We start from the raw sequence: 9,326 nt of genomic DNA, 5'->3' as shown, positions 1-9,326 counted from the left end.
TACTGTGCGCGCAGTGTAGGGGGGAATTAATCTAAGGTTTTATTATTATTACTGGGGGCACTCTAGGTGGCATTTATAATTGCTATAGACACTATAGGGACATTATTTCTAGTGGGGTCACTATTTTTTCAGCAGTATAGTACCTGGGGCATTGGGGGGCACAGTACTGTGGATGCAGCAGGATGACATTGTTTGGACACCAGGATGTGTGGGTGGGGGGGTTTGATGGAACAATTGCAAAATCTAACTTGTCTCTAACAAACTCTGTAGAGACAGGATGCGGCTGAAAGAATTTGTCATGGTGGTCTGGGTCAAATGGAGGAGGAGAAGAGGAAAGAGAAGATCTACATGACGGGAGATGTCACTGGATGTAAGAGCTATGTGGTGCTGTATTCTCCTATATGTAGTGCTGGCTCATTACTGTGACCTGTGTCTCAGCTTCTCCAAGTCGTCGTCGTTTTTTTTTTATTTTTATAAAATAAATATATATTCAATTTGGTGACTATAAAAATGTAATTTGGCTCCTAAATTTTTCAGTTTAGGAGCGAATGGCTCCTGTGTTTTTTAGTCTGCAGCACTGACATTTTACTTCTTCTGGACCCACGGTGCAGGCTATAAGGATGGCTTTCCACATGTTCTCAGCCTTACTGATTATGTTACTGTGAAAAACAAGCCCAGAGACGATGTACAGTGTCGCTGTATTATTCTGCACAGGCCGAGGTCCTCTGGTTTTGCTGTATTGTTGGAGGGGCATCGGAGGGTTCCCCGGCTGTGGTCACTGCTGTCAGGCCACATTCTCCACGATGAGCTTCACAGTGCCCATTCCCCTCTTTATTTCTTCATCAAGCAGCAATTAATATGTTTTTGTAGTAGACAGAGCCCTCGCCCGCCGCATGTGATGTGCACAGCTCCCGGCCTCCACTGTAAAGTATCGTCCTCCCTTTATTCCCTTCATCATCAAAGCTCCGCTCCTGTTGTCAGAGATAGTGCGGCCTCTCTTCTCGCAGACTTCTGATACTGCCTCACTTATCTGCTGGATTCAGACACTGCTGAATGGATTAATATGAAGCAGTCATCCTCATGAAAGTAACCATAAGGCTTTCATGTAACAGTAAAATCCTGAGCCCCTCCCCCACCCGTACCTACTACATGGCCCATAGAATATACATATATACACACACACTCACTGACCAAAAAATAAGGCACCAGGAAGTTGTTAGGATATAACTCTCTGTGACTGTAGTGATGATAAATGAGATTGCAATGTTGGAGCAAAAGGAGAAGTTTATGGGGGACCCTGTTGGCTGCCTGTAGCCCGGATGGGAGGTGAGAGGTGGCCTCTAGCCCGGATACGAGGTGAGAGGCGGCCTCTAGACCGGATACGAGGTGAGAGGCGGCCTCTAGCCCGGATACAAAGTGAGAGGCGGCCTCTAGCCCAGATACGAGGTGAGAGGCGGCCTCTAGCCCGGATACGAGGTGAGAGGCGGCCTCTAGCCCGGATACGAGGTGAGAGGCGGCCTCTAGCCCGGATACGAGGTGAGAGGCGGCCTCTAGCCCGGATACGAGGTGAGAGGCGGCCTCTAGCCCGGATACGAGGTGAGAGGCGGCCTCTAGCCCGGATACGAGGTGAGAGGCGGCCTCTAGCCCGGATACGAGGTGAGAGGCGGCCTCTAGCCCGGATACGAGGTGAGAGGCGGCCTCTAGCCCGGATACGAGGTGAGAGGCGGCCTCTAGCCCGGATACGAGGTGAGAGGCGGCCTCTAGCCCGGATACGAGGTGAGAGGCGGCCTCTAGCCCGGATACGAGGTGAGAGGCGGCCTCTAGCCCGGATACGAGGTGAGAGGCGGCCTCTAGCCCGGATACGAGGTGAGAGGCGGCCTCTAGCCCGGATACGAGGTGAGAGGCGGCCTCTAGCCCGGATACGAGGTGAGAGGCGGCCTCTAGCCCGGATACGAGGTGAGAGGCGGCCTCTAGCCCGGATACGAGGTGAGAGGCGGCCTCTAGCCCGGATACGAGGTGAGAGGCGGCCTCTAGCCCGGATACGAGGTGAGAGGCGGCCTCTAGCCCGGATACGAGGTGAGAGGCGGCCTCTAGCCCGGATACGAGGTGAGAGGCGGCCTCTAGCCCGGATACGAGGTGAGAGGCGGCCTCTAGCCCGGATACGAGGTGAGAGGCGGCCTCTAGCCCGGATACGAGGTGAGAGGCGGCCTCTAGCCCGGATACGAGGTGAGAGGCGGCCTCTAGCCCGGATACGAGGTGAGAGGCGGCCTCTAGCCCGGATACGAGGTGAGAGGCGGCCTCTAGCCCGGATACGAGGTGAGAGGCGGCCTCTAGCCCGGATACGAGGTGAGAGGCGGCCTCTAGCCCGGATACGAGGTGAGAGGCGGCCTCTAGCCCGGATACGAGGTGAGAGGCGGCCTCTATCCCGGATACGAGGTGAGAGGCGGCCTCTATCCCGGATACGAGGTGAGAGGCGGCCTCTAGCCCGGATACGAGGTGAGAGGCGGCCTCTAGCCCGGATACGAGGTGAGAGGCGGCCTCTAGCCCGGATACGAGGTGAGAGGCGGCCTCTAGCCCGGATACGAGGTGAGAGGCGGCCTCTAGCCCGGATACGAGGTGAGAGGCGGCCTCTAGCCCGGATACGAGGTGAGAGGCGGCCTCTAGCCCGGATACGAGGTGAGAGGCGGCACATTTGTCCACACATGTTACAGCTGGGCCTGTACATCCTGCACACTCGTAGATTGGTGAAGCTGACGTCCCAGCTGGTCCCATAAATGCCGGATTGGCCATGAAGACGATACGTCCAGTCCGTAGCAGTCCAGGTTTCTCATTCCTAACACCACTACAAACAAAGGTGGCGGTGGCTGGCTGTCAAAGGCCAGACACGTAATCGTCGCCATGACACCAAAAATTTCCTTCTGCTAAACCCATGGAAATGTTCTGAGTAGAGACAGGGGTATGTAATGAAGGAGCCACCTGTCTTTGCATGGTGGACAATGAAACTAGCATTGTGCTTGTCAACATATCAAACCATCCTTGCTACTGGTTCTCTATCTAGGTTGTCCTGACCATGTTCAGCATGTGTGCATGCTGTCACAAAACCATCTTTCTTCTCTATCCAGTGATGCACCCCCTCACCAACAGGTATACTTTCCAAAAGTGGCCTCTGAGATTTATTTTTTTATAGGGCATCAGGGAAAGCACTTTAATGCCTTCTTGTGGCAAGATAAAATGTCTAATGAGAAGACAATTTATCTGCCTGAGACGACTTCAGGAATTGCAGGAATCCAACATTTCTATCCGGGTGCATTTATTTTATTTATTTTTTTTGTGTTTTTTTTTTTTTGTTTTTTTTTCATACGTGTAAAATGCATGGTCATCTGATTAACCCTTCCCCTTTTCTGCATTATAAGAACTCTGTAGCGGAATAGTGAGCGCAGTTCTGGAGTATAATTCAGGATCAGTATGGGATAAGTAATATAGAATGCATTCAGAAAGCCTTCAGACCTCACTACTTTCACATTTTTATGTTTTCCTTTGTGCTAAAATAAAGTGTCCCCCATTAATCTGCACTCAATACCCTATAGTAAGAAATTGAGAACTTTAAAAAAGAAAAAAAAAATTGGCTTGGATATAAAAATAAGTATTCACACCCTTTACTATGACACTTCTTTCTAGGGCCTCCCATTTCTCAGGATCATCTTTGAGATGTTCTACACCTTGATTGGAGTCACCTGGGATAAATTTAGTTCATTGGACATAATTTGAAAAGGCGAAGACCTGTCTATATAAGATCTAATATCTGAACATGTAGATCAGTGCAAAAACGAAGCCATGAGGAAGAGAGAACTGCCTGTAGAGCTTAGACAGGATTGTGTGGAGGCACGGGTCTGGAGAAGGTAGTTCTCGACAGCACAATGGCCTCCAGAATTCTTGCGTGGAAGAACAACAACCAGAACATCTAGAGCTGGCCACGCCAACAAACTAAGTACTTGGGGAGAGAGGAACTGAATGGTCACTCTGGCTGAGCTCCAAAGATCCAGGGTCCAGATGGGAGAAACTTCCAGAATGTCAACCATCACTGCAGCCTCCACTAATCTGGGCTTTGTGGCAGAGTGACCAGAAAGAAGCCTCTCCTTTAGTTAAAGATATAAAAACCACCTGGAATTTGTACTTAAAGGAGTCTCGGACTGTGAGAAACAAGATTATCTGCTCTGATAAAAACCAAGATTGAGCTTTCTGACCTGAATTCCAAGTGTCATGGCTGTAGGAAACCAGGCCCTGCCCAATACCATCCCTGCAGTGGGGCATGGTCGGGGCAGCATCATGCTGGGGGACCATGGAGATTGGTCAGGGTGGAGGAAAAGCTGAATGGAGCAAAGTCCAGAGATATTCTTAATGAAAACCTGATCTACAGCTCTGAGCCAAAAGTTCACCTTCCAACATGACAACACAGTCAGCCAGAGTCCTGACTTGAACCCAATCTGTGAGAAGTCTGATGTATTTCACCCCTTCTGAGCATTTTAGTTCCACCCTGCTCCATTGTTTCTTTGGCAAAGCTTAGTGCAAAATGAATGAGGGGCCTGAGTCTGGTTTTGATGGTCTTGTATCCTGATTTCCACCCCCACCCCAAGGCACAGCTTTAGTCATACATTTCAGTAAACTGAACACCTCTCCAGAGCAAAGTCCATCTTTAGACAAGGTCAGACCTGTAACAGTTGCACCTGGAATACTTTGTGGAAAAGAAGAGCCATTAAAAGCCATAGTGCAGAACACTGAAAAGCGCTGGTGCACCTTTGTGGCCTCAGTAAAGGTTTAGGTCTTTTCCCTACATGAAGCATAGTTAAAGAAGTATTTGATGCACTGGCAATTTTGCAAATTTTCCCACCTACAAAGAATGGAGAGGTCTGTAATTTTGTATCATAGGTACACTTCAACTGAGAGACAGAATCTGGGATTTGGGTCCTCACCTATCACTTGATGGAGTAGCATCTTTTTTTTTTTTCAACCATATTAACTATGTAAGAATGTAAAAATAATAATAATCCCAAAAATCACATTATATGATTTTGAAATATGAATTTGCATTTTATTGCATGAGATAAGTATTTGATAGAAATAGAAAAACAGATCTTATAATTTGGTCCAGAAACCTTTTGTTTGCAGTTACAGAGGTTAGGCGTTTCCTGTAGTTCTTGACCAGGTTTGCACACACTGCAGCAGGGATTTTGGCCCACTCCTCCATACAGATCTTTCAGATTTCGGGGCTGACGCTGGGCTTCATGGAGTTTCAACTGGGTTCAGGTCTGTAGACTGGCTCGTCCACTCCATGACCTTGAAATGCAACCATCTAGCTGCTTTCTGGGCTGCACATGGTGGTTACTCTGAGGATCAGCTGCTGCCCAGAATAATGGGAATCGATTGTGTAAAAATATTTGAGATGGGTACAGGACTGGGTTTCAGGGTCATCTTACCAGAGGCTACACATCTTCAGGGAGTTTGTATGTTCTGAAATTGCAAGGTGGTAACAAAGAGAGTCTATATAGATTGTCCTCATTGTTCATATATTCTGCAGGATTTGCTCTTAGGTGTCCTTCAGCTGTTCAGAACGATGATTGTTGATTTCTTTCTAGATTTTTGATCCCCTCTGACTCGTCCATCTTCTGGACATGGCTCTTCAGCCGCAGTGATGTCATTTGCACTCTGCACAATATTACATCAGATATTGTCTCAGAAGGACTTGTCTGTTGACTTGTCCAGAGAGTAATGGAGATGTGGATTAGTAACCTTCCTGCCTGCAGCCACGACAAGGTGACTCTATCCCCGAGACTGATGAACAAGAATAATACAACTGTATGTGTGTGTGTGTATATATTAGTGGGGTTTCGGTCTGGTAGACAGGATTAGCGGACGCAGTAGAGAGGGAACAACACGTTCTTTGGATCAAACAGTTCAGTGTTTAACCCATCTTTAGCCACCACCCTTTTCAACATATTTTTTAATGTTTGGTTAAACCGTTCTACCAGACCGTCTGTTTGCGGATGGTAAACGGATGTCCGTAGTTTTATGTGCAGCAACTTACAGAGTTCCCTCATAACCTTGGACATAAAATGGGTCCCTGGGTCGGTCAGAACCTCTTTAGGTAGTCCTACTCAGGAAAACATTTCCATTAACTCCTTAGCTATGAGTTTGGCCGAGGTATGTCGCAGTGGCACAGCCTCCGAGTGGCGTAGTCTAGAATGACTAAGATGTGTTGATGCCCTCTGGCAGACTTCGGTACTGGGCCTATGAGGTCCATAGCTATTCGGTCAAACGGTACTTCGATAATCGGGAGAGGTACTAGGGGACTACGGAAATGTGGCTGGGGGCTAGTTATCTGGCAGGTCTGGCAAGACTTACAAAACTCTTCCACTACTTTGAATATGCTGGGCCAGTAAAACTGCTGTAGAATACTATCCTGAGTTTTCTGCAGCCCCAGGTGACCCCCGAGAACATGTTGGTGGGCTAGATCTAACACAAGTTTGCTATAGGCCTTGGGGACCACCAACTGTTCAATAGGTTCACCCCGTAGTTGGTTTACCCGATACAACATATCCTGATGAACCACAAAACGGGGAAACACTGACTCTGCCCCAGGTTGTTGTGGTTCACCATCTACTATTAACACATTTTCCCAGGCGCGGGATAGGGTTGGGTCCCGACGTTGGGCGGTACCAAAATTATCCCCAGGGACATTGAGGCCTGCCAATTCAGGACCCGGCGGCAAGTCATCCACGTCTCCCACCATCACACTTAGCAGAGTTGTCTCCCCCTCTTCCACCAAAGTGGCGGTCACCCCTACTGCTGGCCCTTCGGTCTCAGGTTCCCAGTGTTCTGGTCTCTTTCCCCCTCCCCCCGCGCCTTAGCCGGGCAACTCTGCAAGGGTTACCCCTGTCTCATGGGTATCAGTCACTTTCATAGCAGGCCATAGTGCCGGGAAGTCTCTCCCTATTATGAGTTCATAATGTAGATTTGTGGCGACAGCCACCTCGTGGGTCCATCTACTGGCCACTGTGGTTAGAGACACCAGCGCGGTGGGATAGTCTTTCTTTTATGTCTCCGTGCATGCACATCATCCTGCCTTTCCGGACAGTATACTCAGTGGACCGCACCATGTAGTCCTTACTAGGGTCACCAGAATCCTTGAGTCCAGCAGAGCCTCCGCCGGAGTGTCTCCCACTTCCACCTGGCACAAATAATCTGGAGACTCTGGGATATCTGTTGCACACAGCCTCCTGGCATATAGTGACTGACGGTAGCCATAGTTGGTGTCCATGGGCTGAACCTGATGGGGACAGTCACCCCTTACATGGCCAGGCTCCTGACACCGCCAGCAGACTATTGGAGCTAGGTCCGCCGTGGGTACATCCCAGGTGGGTTTTATCGGCTCAAATCTCCGGGCCTGGGATGGAGACTTTCGGGGTTTGCCGACCCCCCCCCCCCCCCTTCCTTACTGACAGAACACTCCTTTTAGATTCCTGGTAGCTTCATAGTGTTCCTCAGGTCAACCATCTCAAGGGCATTGCCAGGAGACACCTGACCGATCCAGTGCTTGAGAGGGTAAGGCAAAGCCCTCCAGAACATATCTACCAACAGACGATCCAGCATAGCCGTGGAACTCAGCACGTCAGGCTGTAGCCATTTTTGCAAGAGGTGAAGAAAGTTATACTGGGGTCTTGCAGGCTCAGTCGGGTTGAACCCCCGCTGGGCCCGCACCAACACATTCACCCCCAGTCTTGACAGAATCTCACCATTGACTTTCTGGTAGTCGGCCACTTGATTGTCCAGCAAGTCAAAATACACCCACTTGGAATCGGATGCCAGGAACGGAGTGACGACCTCAGGTCACGGGGTAGCTTTTCCCTGATGGCCACTTTCTCGAACATCGGCAGGTAGGTTTCGATGTCGTCTGCGGAGGTCATCTTAGCAATCGCGGCACGGTCTGCTTTCTGGGCATAGTGGACGGTCGGGGTTGCTCCTGCTGTCTCCAAAGCCATTGCGTGTTGTAGCAGCAACTGGTTAGTCTCCTGCTGCTGCTTATTAGCCTCGGGTTGCTGCAGGTTTGTCTCTTACTGCTGCAGATTAGCCTCCATGAGGGCCTTCACAACACCCTCCATTTTGTCGTGGGGCACTGGTTGTAATACAGCTGCTTTAATGTACGACATATAACCTTGCCTGAAAAATGCAGAAACCCAAAATATTGGCGTTCACGCCAGCCTCACTGCTCTTGCCCGCATCCTCGTCCAATTGTGGGGTTTCGCTCTGGTAGACAGGATTAGCGGACGCAGTATAGAGGCAACAACAAGTTCTTTGGATCAAACAGTTCAGTGTTTTATTCACACTTCAGGCAAGTGACAAAACAAGCGTCATAATCAAACAAAAAGTCACCTTGTGGTGTTGGTGGTAATTCACACCATGCAGCAATTCTGCCTCAGAGTCCTTGACTATAGCAGCACCAACTTTTTTTCACACCAAACAGGTAGCAAGCCTTCATCCAGACACAAGGCTCCCAGATTCCAACACAGAGACGTCGCTTCTGAGCCCAGCTGCCTATTTAAGGACAGTCAGGTGCTTCCAAAACCCGGACCGGCACTTAAAGTCCGGTATTTGACCTCACCTGGCTGTAAATCAGCCCAGCAGCACGTGCTGGGAGGAAAATACCTGTTTTCCCAGACCAAACCTCCTCACTGTGTCACAATAGAACATTATATATATATATATATATATATAAATACAGTGCTTTAAGTGGGCCAAAAGAGGTGCCGGTACTCTATTAGGCGCCGGTGCTCCCCCCCCCTGCACATCAGACCCCCCCATCACACACATATATATTAGTTCCTCTATGTACCAGTACAGTACCCCCCCCACCACCGCACATTCGTTCCTCTCTGTACCAGTACCCCCCTGCACATCAGACCCCCCCCCCCCCCCACTCATCACACACACACACACATTAATTCCTCTCTGTACCAGTACCCCCCTGCCAGGGGGGTACTGGTACAGAGAGGAATTAATGTGTGTGTGTGTGTGTGATGAGGGGGGGGTCTGATGTGCAGGGGGGTACTGGTTCAGAGAGGAACGAATGTGCGGTGGTGGGGGGGGGGGGGTACTGGTACATAGAGGAACTAATATATATGTGTGTGATGGGGGGTCTGATGTGCAGAGGGGTACTGGTACAGAGAGGCACTAATGTGTGGTGGTGGTGGGGGGGGGGTACTGGTAAAGAGAGGAACTAATGTGTGTGATGAGGGGGGGGGGGTCTGATGTGCAGGGGGGTACTGGTACAG

The sequence above is a fragment of the Bufo bufo genome, chromosome 11 (assembly GCF_905171765.1).
Source record: "Bufo bufo chromosome 11, aBufBuf1.1, whole genome shotgun sequence".
In the NCBI taxonomy this organism is placed as follows: Eukaryota; Metazoa; Chordata; class Amphibia; order Anura; family Bufonidae; genus Bufo; species Bufo bufo.
The sequence above is the reverse complement of the archived record's forward strand: the minus strand, read 5'-3'. Positions refer to the sequence as shown.